Consider the following 10,606-nt stretch of genomic DNA (forward strand, 5'->3'; position numbering starts at 1 on the left):
GGCATTCAAGAGAATCCGGAAGGTCTAACCTTGTCTGTGGTATTCTGAGTAGGATTCAATGATTGAATGACTGTGACGTGCTTCAAACTCCTAGCAGGCGGGGTGTTAGTGACAGACGCAAAAGAATCGATGGATTCTATTCCGGCCTGACCGAGAACCGACAGATGATTAGCCATGCTGTGACAGAGCATAGGAACATTTTCACTGAGAGGATGGGAGGTAGCCACTGACAACGGTGAAACCCTTTGTTAAGCTTGCCATGGAAAGGAGTAAGAAGGATTGGATGAAGACAGTAGGAATGCAGAGAGACGGAAGGGAAGGCATCTTCATGCGCTTATCTGAAGTTCCTACCAATGAATTACATAAGTATCTCTATCTTTATCTTTATGTTTTATGCGTTCATCACCATATCCATTTGAGTTTGCCTGACTAAGATTTACAAGATGACCATAGCTTGCTTCATACTAACAATCTCCGTGGGATCGACCCTTACTCGCGTAAGGTTTATTACTTGGACGACCTAGTGCACTTGCTGGTTAGTTGTGCGAAGTTGTGTTAATACCATGGTATAGAACACCAAGTTTTTGGGGTTCATGACCGGGGATTATGAGAGTTGTGAAAAGTATAGTTCACAATTTCGCGCACCAACTGACATGTTAGATAAAACTTTCTCGACCTTCCATGCCTCGAATATGTTCCTGCAACAGCAATATCGAGAAAAAGAATTTATAAAAATATTCTAAGCTAATTTCTTACCTTCTTATTGTTGAACATAATAATGAATTACTTTTAAGAAATCATGAAGCGCGCCCTACTGGCGCTGCACCATTTCCTGAAATAAATGTGGCAAATTATAACCCCAGAAGAAGTAAATAGCAAGGCTTTGGTAACAAGAAAAATTATGGAAGAAAGAAAAATTATTTTTACAAGAAAGGATCTCAGCAGAAGTGGGATAAATAAAGAAATAATGGGCAAAATAAATCAACAAAAGATAAATATTTCCGTTGTGGTGGAAATGACCATTGGTGACGTACCTGTCGTATCCCAAGGCACTTAGTTGATCTTTATCAAGCATCCTTGAAAAACGATGACAAAGAAAAAGAGACAATTTTTTTTTCAAATGATGTTGAAAATTACACCACTCATTGTAAAGTATTTGATTTCTTTGATGATCTTGAAGGAAATATTGACCATTTAATCAATAATAAAAAAGTTTAATATTTGGATTTGTTAAGTATTAATGTTAATAAATAATGTAAGAAACTTCTTATTAAGTTTTATCTCCTATGCATTTGAATTTCAAGTATGCAATTAAAAATACAATTTTACTGTGTATGTACCTTTACTTATTTTATGATATGATCTTTTTACTATTATTTGTCTTTGAAGAAAATGTCAATGACATATAATGAAAATATTTATCTTGCGGATAGTGCAAGTTCACATATCATTCTCAAAAGTAATATATATTTTACTCATCTTGTATCAAAAGAAGAATGTGTTAATACAATTATTGGCTTAGACAATGTGATAGAAGGCTCTGGAAAAGCTATAATTTTGTTTTCTGGAGGAACAAAATTCATAATAAATAATGCACTATTGTCTACTAAGTCTCTAAAGAACATGTTGAGTTTTAAAGATATTTGCCGAAATAGATATCATATTAAAACAGGGAAATCATGAGTACTTATATATCATAATTCATGATTTAAATAAAAAAATTATATTAGAAAAGTTACTCTCACTTTCTTTTGCGTTATATTATACTAAAATCAGTGTAATTGAATCACATGCCATTGAAAACTAGAAGTTTACTATCCTAAATAAATTTATAATTTGGTATGATCGATTAGGGCATCTTGAAATAACCATGATGTGGAGAATTATTGAAACTCCCATGTAAATTCACTAAAGAGTCAGAGAGTTCTTCAATCTAGTGAATTCTGTTGTGTCGCATGTTCTCAGGAAAAAATAATTGTAAGACCATCACTAGTAAAAATTAAATTTGAGTCCCATAAATTTCTAGAAAGAATTCAAGGAGATATATGTGAACCAATTTATCCACCATGTGGATCCTTTAAATACTTTATGGTCCTAATAGACGCAGCCTCGAGATGGTCACATATGCTTATTGTCTTCTTACAACCTGTCATTTATGAGATTACTTGCTCAAATTATTCGATTAAAACACATTTTCCAGAAAATCTAATCAAAGCAATTTGCCTTGATAATGCTGGTGAATTCACTTCCCAAACCTTTGGCAGTATTGGCAATATCATTGCCATGGGCAGCATTACCAACGCTATAAGTATCAGCTATTGAGAGCTTATCAACTATCCTGGTTGGTGCTTTATTTGTGACTTTATTACATATTTCATCACATTTATTTTCATCACTATTGTTACTACTTTGATTAACTAGATGACTATATTTATTTTCAATAGTACTATCGGTGTAGAAAGGAATCTTTGAGTTTGTTGTGCTACAAGGTGAAGCAGCTTTAGCTATCACGCCAATGTCATCAAATTGGTATAGTCACTTTCTAAGAGAGCCTTTGAGGAGTATTTTCCAGTTTTCCTGAGATTTTACAAAGCAGTCAAATGGCCAAAATTCAAAATAGATATGGTATTCAAGGAAAAACTTAGCTACACTAATGAGGTTTTTGGTAATTGAAGGGACATGCAGCAGATTTAACAATTTAAAGTAAGAGGCTATGTTCGAGGTTGGAACTAGAGCAGTCTTGCCAATACTAGAATGTTCATGCCTTGGCCATTACCTGTGAATTCACAATCTGTGCCAGCATACTCTGAGCCTGTAAGCAAGTTGTTTGCATCAAAGGTTAGGTGGTGCAAGGCTCCTGTGTCTAGATACCATGCTTTGTCAATGAGTGGAATTGCTGGTGGAACTGTTGCAAGGAGGGCAGTGGATTGTGCATTTGACAGAGGTTGATGAAAATTGCTTGATGCTGGCGATGAATGCGAGGCGATATTGTTTTGATTTTGGTAGTTCTCGTTGAAGCGATAATGGCACTCCCATACTATGTGACCAACCCTGCCACACAGCTGACACTGAATGCGAGCTCCTTGATAACCAAATCGACCACTGTGATAGCCTCTTATGCTTTTGGATCTTCCTCGAAATGACTGAAATGGTGCACCTCTACCTTGATAGTTTTGTGATTGGTAATTTCCGAAATACGATTGGGCATCAAAGGGGCTTGATTGTTGACCCTTCCTTGAGGATGCTGAGACTGCTTCTGTGCATGATTAGTTTCTCCATGAACTAGGTTAACTTGAATCGTCCCTAATTCTGTACGTTTGAATTGTTTAATCAGTTCCTCTTGACAAAGTAGTTGTGCTTCTACCTCACTTTCGGTGACAATTTTAGCTTTAGCTGTAAACATAGTGATGAACACACTGTAATCTTATTGAACCCTTGCATAACTGCGTCGATGAATTCCTCATTTGTGAGTAGAGATCCAAGTGCGGAAAGTGCATTGGTGATTTTCTTTAGCTTAGTGATGTATTCAATCACTGAGTTTTGAAGCTTTACTATCTTGATCTGTGATTTCAGCTACTTTATCTTCGATTTTAGGCATTTGGCAAAGTATTCCTCTAATTTGTTCCAGATCTCACATGCGAACTCACAGTTGGTTAGTTGGCTCGTGAAGAAGGGATCAATTGAGGCAAAGAACCAAGAAACTAACTAACCATCTTGTTCCCAAGCAAGGAAGATTTGTAATTCAATTTCAGCAATTCTATCCTCTTCTAACACGTACCTCTGTGGAATTTTCTTTGGATTCAGGTGATCTTTAAGACCGTTGGATTTGATGAATACGAGCACTTGCCTTTTCTAGGGAACGAAGTTATTTTCATCAAGCTTGAGTGCTACAGTGTTGATGGAGGTTCGTGCATTTGAGGTCACAGTGCTTGTTGCATAAGGATTGGTGACAATAGGATCGTCTATGGATCAAAACCTGATACACTGATACCATGAAAGGTATCAGAGACAGGTGTGGAGGTGTGTGAAGTGAAGTGATCAGGGTATAGCAAGAGCCATAAAGAGAGTACCAGAGAGTACTGAGAAGAGAAAGTAATGATGGATTATTAGAAATGGTAATCACTAAAATAATATAACAAACTAAAGGCCAGCTCAGCAAGTCCTAATTATCTTTAATTTCCAACTCAGCTAATAGACTTACTAATAACTCCTAACATCCTCCCTTAATCCATAGGGTGCTGCTGCTCTCAACCCTTAACAATCACATTCGTTTTTTTGAGTAATCATTCATGCAATCTAAGTAAAAAGTAGTTATTTTTGCTGACATAATATTATGTGATTGAATGCACATATAAAATTATTTTACACTAATAATGGATCAAAATTAAATTATAAAAAATATAATAAAAAAACTCATTGTTATACATTACATTTTTGGACATTTTGTGCATATTTCAAATGAATGCTCTTATTCAGTTTCATCAGTAATGGCTAATTAGTTCCAAATATTGCTAGCTCCATATATGGTCATATGGATGTGATTTCTAGTGAAATATTTCTGCTATTTGTATAGAAAAGTAGTAGTTTATGAAATGATGATCAGTTTCCCTTGATTAATTCATGACATTTGATTTTTATTATAGTAAATTTGACTAAACTCACACTTGAGTTTTATTATAAAAAAATTTATTAAATTAACCATTAACAAGTAATTAGGATATTCCAACAAGTTATATAGGCTTAAATAGCAGACAACTAAACAATAAAACAATATAGGAGTTAGGTACCAAAATTATGCATAAAAAGCAAGGTTTTGAAAATCGGATTGGTTATCGAACTGCTCTAGTTACTGGTTCATTCATTCACTAGTCCAATCAGTTCAATCATGATCTAGCCAAAAAAACTGTTTTATAATAAATTTATATATCAAATTTGGGGGACCTTTCTGTTCCTGTTTATGAAAGCAACCATACACACATTTATAGGAGGGAGAATTAGAACATGATATGATAATGATGATGATGATTGATGATGAAGCAATTATTAAATCTCTCGATAGCTAGCTACGATATCCATGAGTATCCATATAGCAAACCTTACAATTCTTACAAAGCACAATATACAACAACAACTTTTTTATGAAACTCATGACTACTGCTACAAAATTTTTGCTATTATTATATCTCAAATTCTCAAATGAATTATATTTTGTGACATATTATCAAATTTCAACTCCCTCTAATTTTCAAATGAAGTGACTCATTCAACTAATATATATTACATGAGTGAAATATAGATAATCAGTGATCAATTCAATTTTGTTCAAAAGACAGTAACATTTCTTTAGATAAAACAAAAGTGTTACTACCAAGAAGTACATTATATAATCATCCATCAAGATCAAATTCACAAACATAAAGGTTAACCATGGCCACACTTGACAGATAACTTAAAACAATATAATATAATCATAGGTAAAGTATTATTTTGGTTCCCTCAAATCCTAATTTGGTCTCTAGCATTTCAAAGTGCTATTTCTGACCCAAAAAAAATTTAAACAGGTTTAATGTGATCCTATCATTAAATGTGACACTAATAGCAAACGGAATGAGTGATATGGACATTAATATCGTTACTAATTAAGTCATATCTTCTTTCATGTGTTGGAAAAGCAAAATTAAAACCTTCTTGTAACACTTCTCCTTAATTTTCTTTTTGTACAAAACTTCAAATCCTAACAATCAATCATCAATGCTTCAAAATCAAAGGAAAATTTTTTATATTAGTGATTGTCGGTGGATTAACTTTACTTAAACACTGAAATCGAATACTATTGACTCTTCAATATGTGAATTATTTGTATTAAATTTAATGGTGGGACAATATTGAACCCAATTAAATTTTTTTCGGGATATAAATTGGACATTTGAAAGTTTTTAAGACTAAAAAATAGAATATTTGAAAAATTAGGGACCAAATTAAGACTCGACCCAAATGTTGGGATCAAAATAATTCTTTACCCTATAATCGTTTCAACACAAAGTTCAATTGCAGTTATTTTCAATAATTTCCAACAATAATAAGGTAGAACCCATATAGGTCAGTTATTTTCTACCAAGTTTCAAAATGTCATGATTTTTAATAAAGAGTAAGAAACTTTTCCAAAGATTAACAGGAATTATCAAGATTTCAGCACAATTTTTGCATACTTTTTTTCAACACAGCACAAAACAAAGCAACAAAACACAGTACAATACAATAGAACTAATCATTCAACAATTCAATCTGAGTAGCACTAACATAAATGACGCCAAACTATTACGCAGTGTGCCTGTTGCAACATTCACCAAGAATTCTGCCTTGGATTTTATTAAAGAGTCCAAATTGTTATGAAGTTAAGCATATTAGAAAAAAAACAACTTTGACGAGCCAATAACAAAATCATGAAATTTGAACAAAATCAAATATTCATACCAAAACTATAATAAGCAAAATAAATGCTCAATATTACTAAATATTCATACCAAAACCATAATCATGAAAATCAATGTCTAATCTTATTATTTATAAACAAATTCAAAATAGATGGACAATCACAAATTTAGCATCATTTTGAAGTAGAACAAGAGTGAGGGTAGATGAAATCAGTGGCAGCATGATGGAAAGACACGACAAAGGCAGAAGCTCTGGCGGTCCTCTTCGAGGTCAAACACGGCGGCAGTAGCGACTTCATCTTTCTTTTCCCTTTGTAGTGCATTCTCTCTCTTTCTCTCTCTCGTCACTTAACAAATACGACGACGGACGGCGGCAAGAGTGCAACGAAGCATACAAAGACCAGGACTGACGCCGAGCTCGAGGAATAAGCTGCAATTGTTGGATGAGGAAGAAGCGTGGATGACAAGACAAAGACGACCGCGACAGACGGCGGCACTCCTTGCAGTAGTGGTAGAGAAGCTAGGGTTTCTTTCAGTTTCCTTTTGGTTTGGGGGAGAAGCTTTGTTCAGTTCACTAAACCTTAAGGCTTGAACAGAAGGGTGAAGAGAGGCACGCATGATTCTTTAAATTTCAAAATGGAGTTGTTTTTATTAAACCGACCAGGTCCTAGTTCAATAGTCCGCATGTGGTTTTTGTAATTGCGATTTTTCAATTTAGACCGAACTACAGAGACATCCAGTTCTCGGTTAAACTAGTCCAGTCCGGCTTTTAAAACCATGATATAAAAAAGTGATGTTGTTAACCAATAAAATATCCATTAAATGAAGGATTTTTTTATTTAAATAAATAAAATAAATGTAATAATGACCAAAATAAATAATTAAAGTTAATTACCGATTTAAATTCCCCTACTTTATCTCGTTTACACTGTAAACGAGATAATGTAAACGAGATAGAAGAAGACAAATTTGATGTATACAAACATTTTCTATCCTTTTTTCTGTCTCGTTTTTCTCACGAAAACAAATGTACAACGGCCAATAATAGTGTATACATAGTAGTGCTTTTTTATCCCAATTGTCGTATGAAAAATGGCGACAACGGGGTGACATTTGAGTGCGAGAATCCGATATTGTTTCGAACTCAGCGTGTGAATACGTTGTCGGATTTGAAGAGTTTGATATTGAGAAAGCTCGGTGGTACAGCAGTGAGGGAGATCGAAAGGGTGAGGTACAGGTTGCTGGCACCCATGGGTAACGGAGTCTTCCGGTTTCGACTATTCCGACTTCAAGGGGACGGGCATGTGCGAATAATGTTTGATATCCATGGGAGGATCAGGCGGAACAGGTAATGAAGCTTTCCGCCAAGGTGGGAGATAGTGGTCGTGGTGGTTCTGTACATTCGACCTATGTACAGGACGACCGACCTCTCATACCACCACCCATTCATGTCGCCATTCCAGTGGATGAGGCAGATGAGGGCGAGGAGGAGTCAGACGAAGGATTACGTGGCGGATAGTGCTGATAGTGATTCTTCCGAAGGTGGCGATGAGGATGAGCTTGTGCCGGAGAGGCCTGCCCAGACTTAGACGCGCCATGTGCTACCTCCACCTCACCCAATGCCGGTGCTATCGGCGGTGCCAAGTCACTGTCACAGTCTAGATCTTGACGCCATGCGTGAGAGGACTCCGTTTTTTGACACGGGTGAAGAGGATACTGGTAGATCCCTCTATTTGGTAGACACCAATGAGGAAATATCTGATAGATCCAAGACATCAACAGTAGAGGGCAACCGGCAATGTCTGTGACGCCCCGCTGTGCTACCGAACAAAGTGACTGGTACGTCTAGGCCAACACAGCCGAGTCCCAAAAAAACACCCTACACTCCCCAAAGTCCCGGAGAAGAGAAAGCCATCGCAGATGCACCAGGTTGTTGGACTTGTCAGTCATTAGATATCCTCCAATCAAAAACATAATATAGCACCTGGCGTATTGTCGGAGGGTCTCCGGATCGTTTGTCGGGGGGCATCTGACGGACACGATCCCGCAGCCACAAAAGCTTGAGCATGAAGGACTCCTTCCTCTGTGCAGCCTGCTGTGGTGCCACCGGAAGCCTGACACCCAACAGCTGCTCCACCAACGTCCACGTTTCCGTGTGATACCACCTACCGAAGTCACAGAGGCATCCCCCAACAGGGTTACCGTGTGCGCGTAGGCCTAAATGGTACGCCACGTCCTGCCGAGTGATAATGACCTAACCCCACGGGAGATGAAACGTGTATGTCTCCGGATGCCATCGCTCTACGAGGGCCAAAATCAGGGAATTGTCAAAAGTGAAGTCCCTGAGGGGCACCGTGTCGCCGAATCCGGCCTCAACCAGATATGGGACGATGGTGTCGGGTGGAAGAAGGGTATGGCTAACTCGCCAGGGTAGTAGAAGACGAGGCCTCTAAAAATTAAAAAATTCAACCTTATAAAGAAATAACCATAAAATTATTTCTTATTTATTTCTGACAATTTCCTCTAGTTTCGTAAATATGTCAATTTACTATTATATACCAAAAAATTACAGTTAAATAAATATTCCTTTATAACTTACATCTACTTCTACTTAAGAACATATATCTATGTTTCTAACTTACATATGTTTCTAGATTACATATTGCATGCTAACCAAACCCTAACTGAAACGTTATAAACGGTAAAAACCTAACACAAGAAAAACACAGTTCGAAACTAATAATTATTCATAACAACCTTCGACAAGGACATAGAGCTCTAAGTTCCTCCAAGAGACCTACTACTAAAGCTGCAAACTACATTCTGATTCTTTGTGACTACCCTAACCACGGCCACATACTTAGATTAAACAAACAAAACAAAACTAACCTCAAAGTCGGCCAACCCGGCGTAATGCGACGGCTTGTTCAGCCTGTTGATGTCTCCATCGTTCCTCGCCTGGCGCGCCATCATAGTATGAGTCTAAAATAGGGAGAGAAAGGGTTAAAATAGAGGAAAAAGTGGTTGACAAAGCCAAACTGATGTTATACCCACAAAGGAAAAAAAAAGAGACAAAAGTGCATATTCACGTGGGGGGCACATGCCCCACTTAAACCCCTTCCCCCTTCTTATTCTTTCGAGCCTTCCGTGATCCCTTCCTCTCTCTTTTATTTTCATTTCCTTCATACAAATCAAAACCAAACCCTCTCTTCTCCTTCATCTCCTCTTCCATTCCATCTTCTTTATTTCAAAATCTTCATCCAACCACACACACCAGATTTTATTTTACCCTTTTATTTTATCTCTATATTAATATATCATCTATATCCAAAGTAAACTTCTATTTTTCACAACCCCAAATCAAGAAGTTCATACCAATGAGTAAAGGGAGCATTCAATTAAATGGATCACGGAGAACATTTGGTCGCCGTGGTGAGAATCTACTTTTTAAACCGCCCGGATGGAATCATGTAGATCAAAACGGAGGCGGATTTAAAAGCAAAGCTTGGGATCATGGATCCTATCCTGACATTCGTCATCCCGGGAGCCTGAAAATTTGTTTGAAGCTGCTCAGAAGCTTTACATGCCTAGTTTGGGACCCCGGAGGCTATTGGCATTCCAAGCATTGGTGGAGATTTTTAAATGAATTTAAACATAAGCCGCCATAATAGGAAGCTCCTCCAATGTCCAACTTAAGGACTTTAACTGAAAGTGCTAGGTGGGAGACAACCCACCATGGTATAATCGTCCCTGTTTCCTTTTTATTTCGTTTTTGATTATTTTATATTGTTTATTTCTATTGAACCTAGATACTATTCATAACATTTGCATTTAGCACTGCATACTGCATAAATACATACCTGCATAAAAAAAAGTGGCGTGCGACGTGACCGTATCGATCATGCGATCGCGTCAGTTGCGATAAAACACCTCCCACGCGTCCGCGTCAATCACGCAGTCGCGTGACCTGGAAATCGGCATAAAAGATCCAACGCCCAGAAAGTTGGGCTGGAATCGTGCGGCCATTGTGCGTTTCGCACAAAAGACCCACGCGATCCCGTCCCTGACGCGATGGCGTCACATGCACATACACTAATCCCACGCGACAGCGTGAGAGACGCGATCGCCTCGCGCGGATTGCACACCACTCCAAAGGAGACAGAGAGTTGCGA

Source organism: Arachis duranensis, chromosome 4 (assembly GCF_000817695.3).
Source record: "Arachis duranensis cultivar V14167 chromosome 4, aradu.V14167.gnm2.J7QH, whole genome shotgun sequence".
Classification (NCBI taxonomy): domain Eukaryota; kingdom Viridiplantae; phylum Streptophyta; class Magnoliopsida; order Fabales; family Fabaceae; genus Arachis; species Arachis duranensis.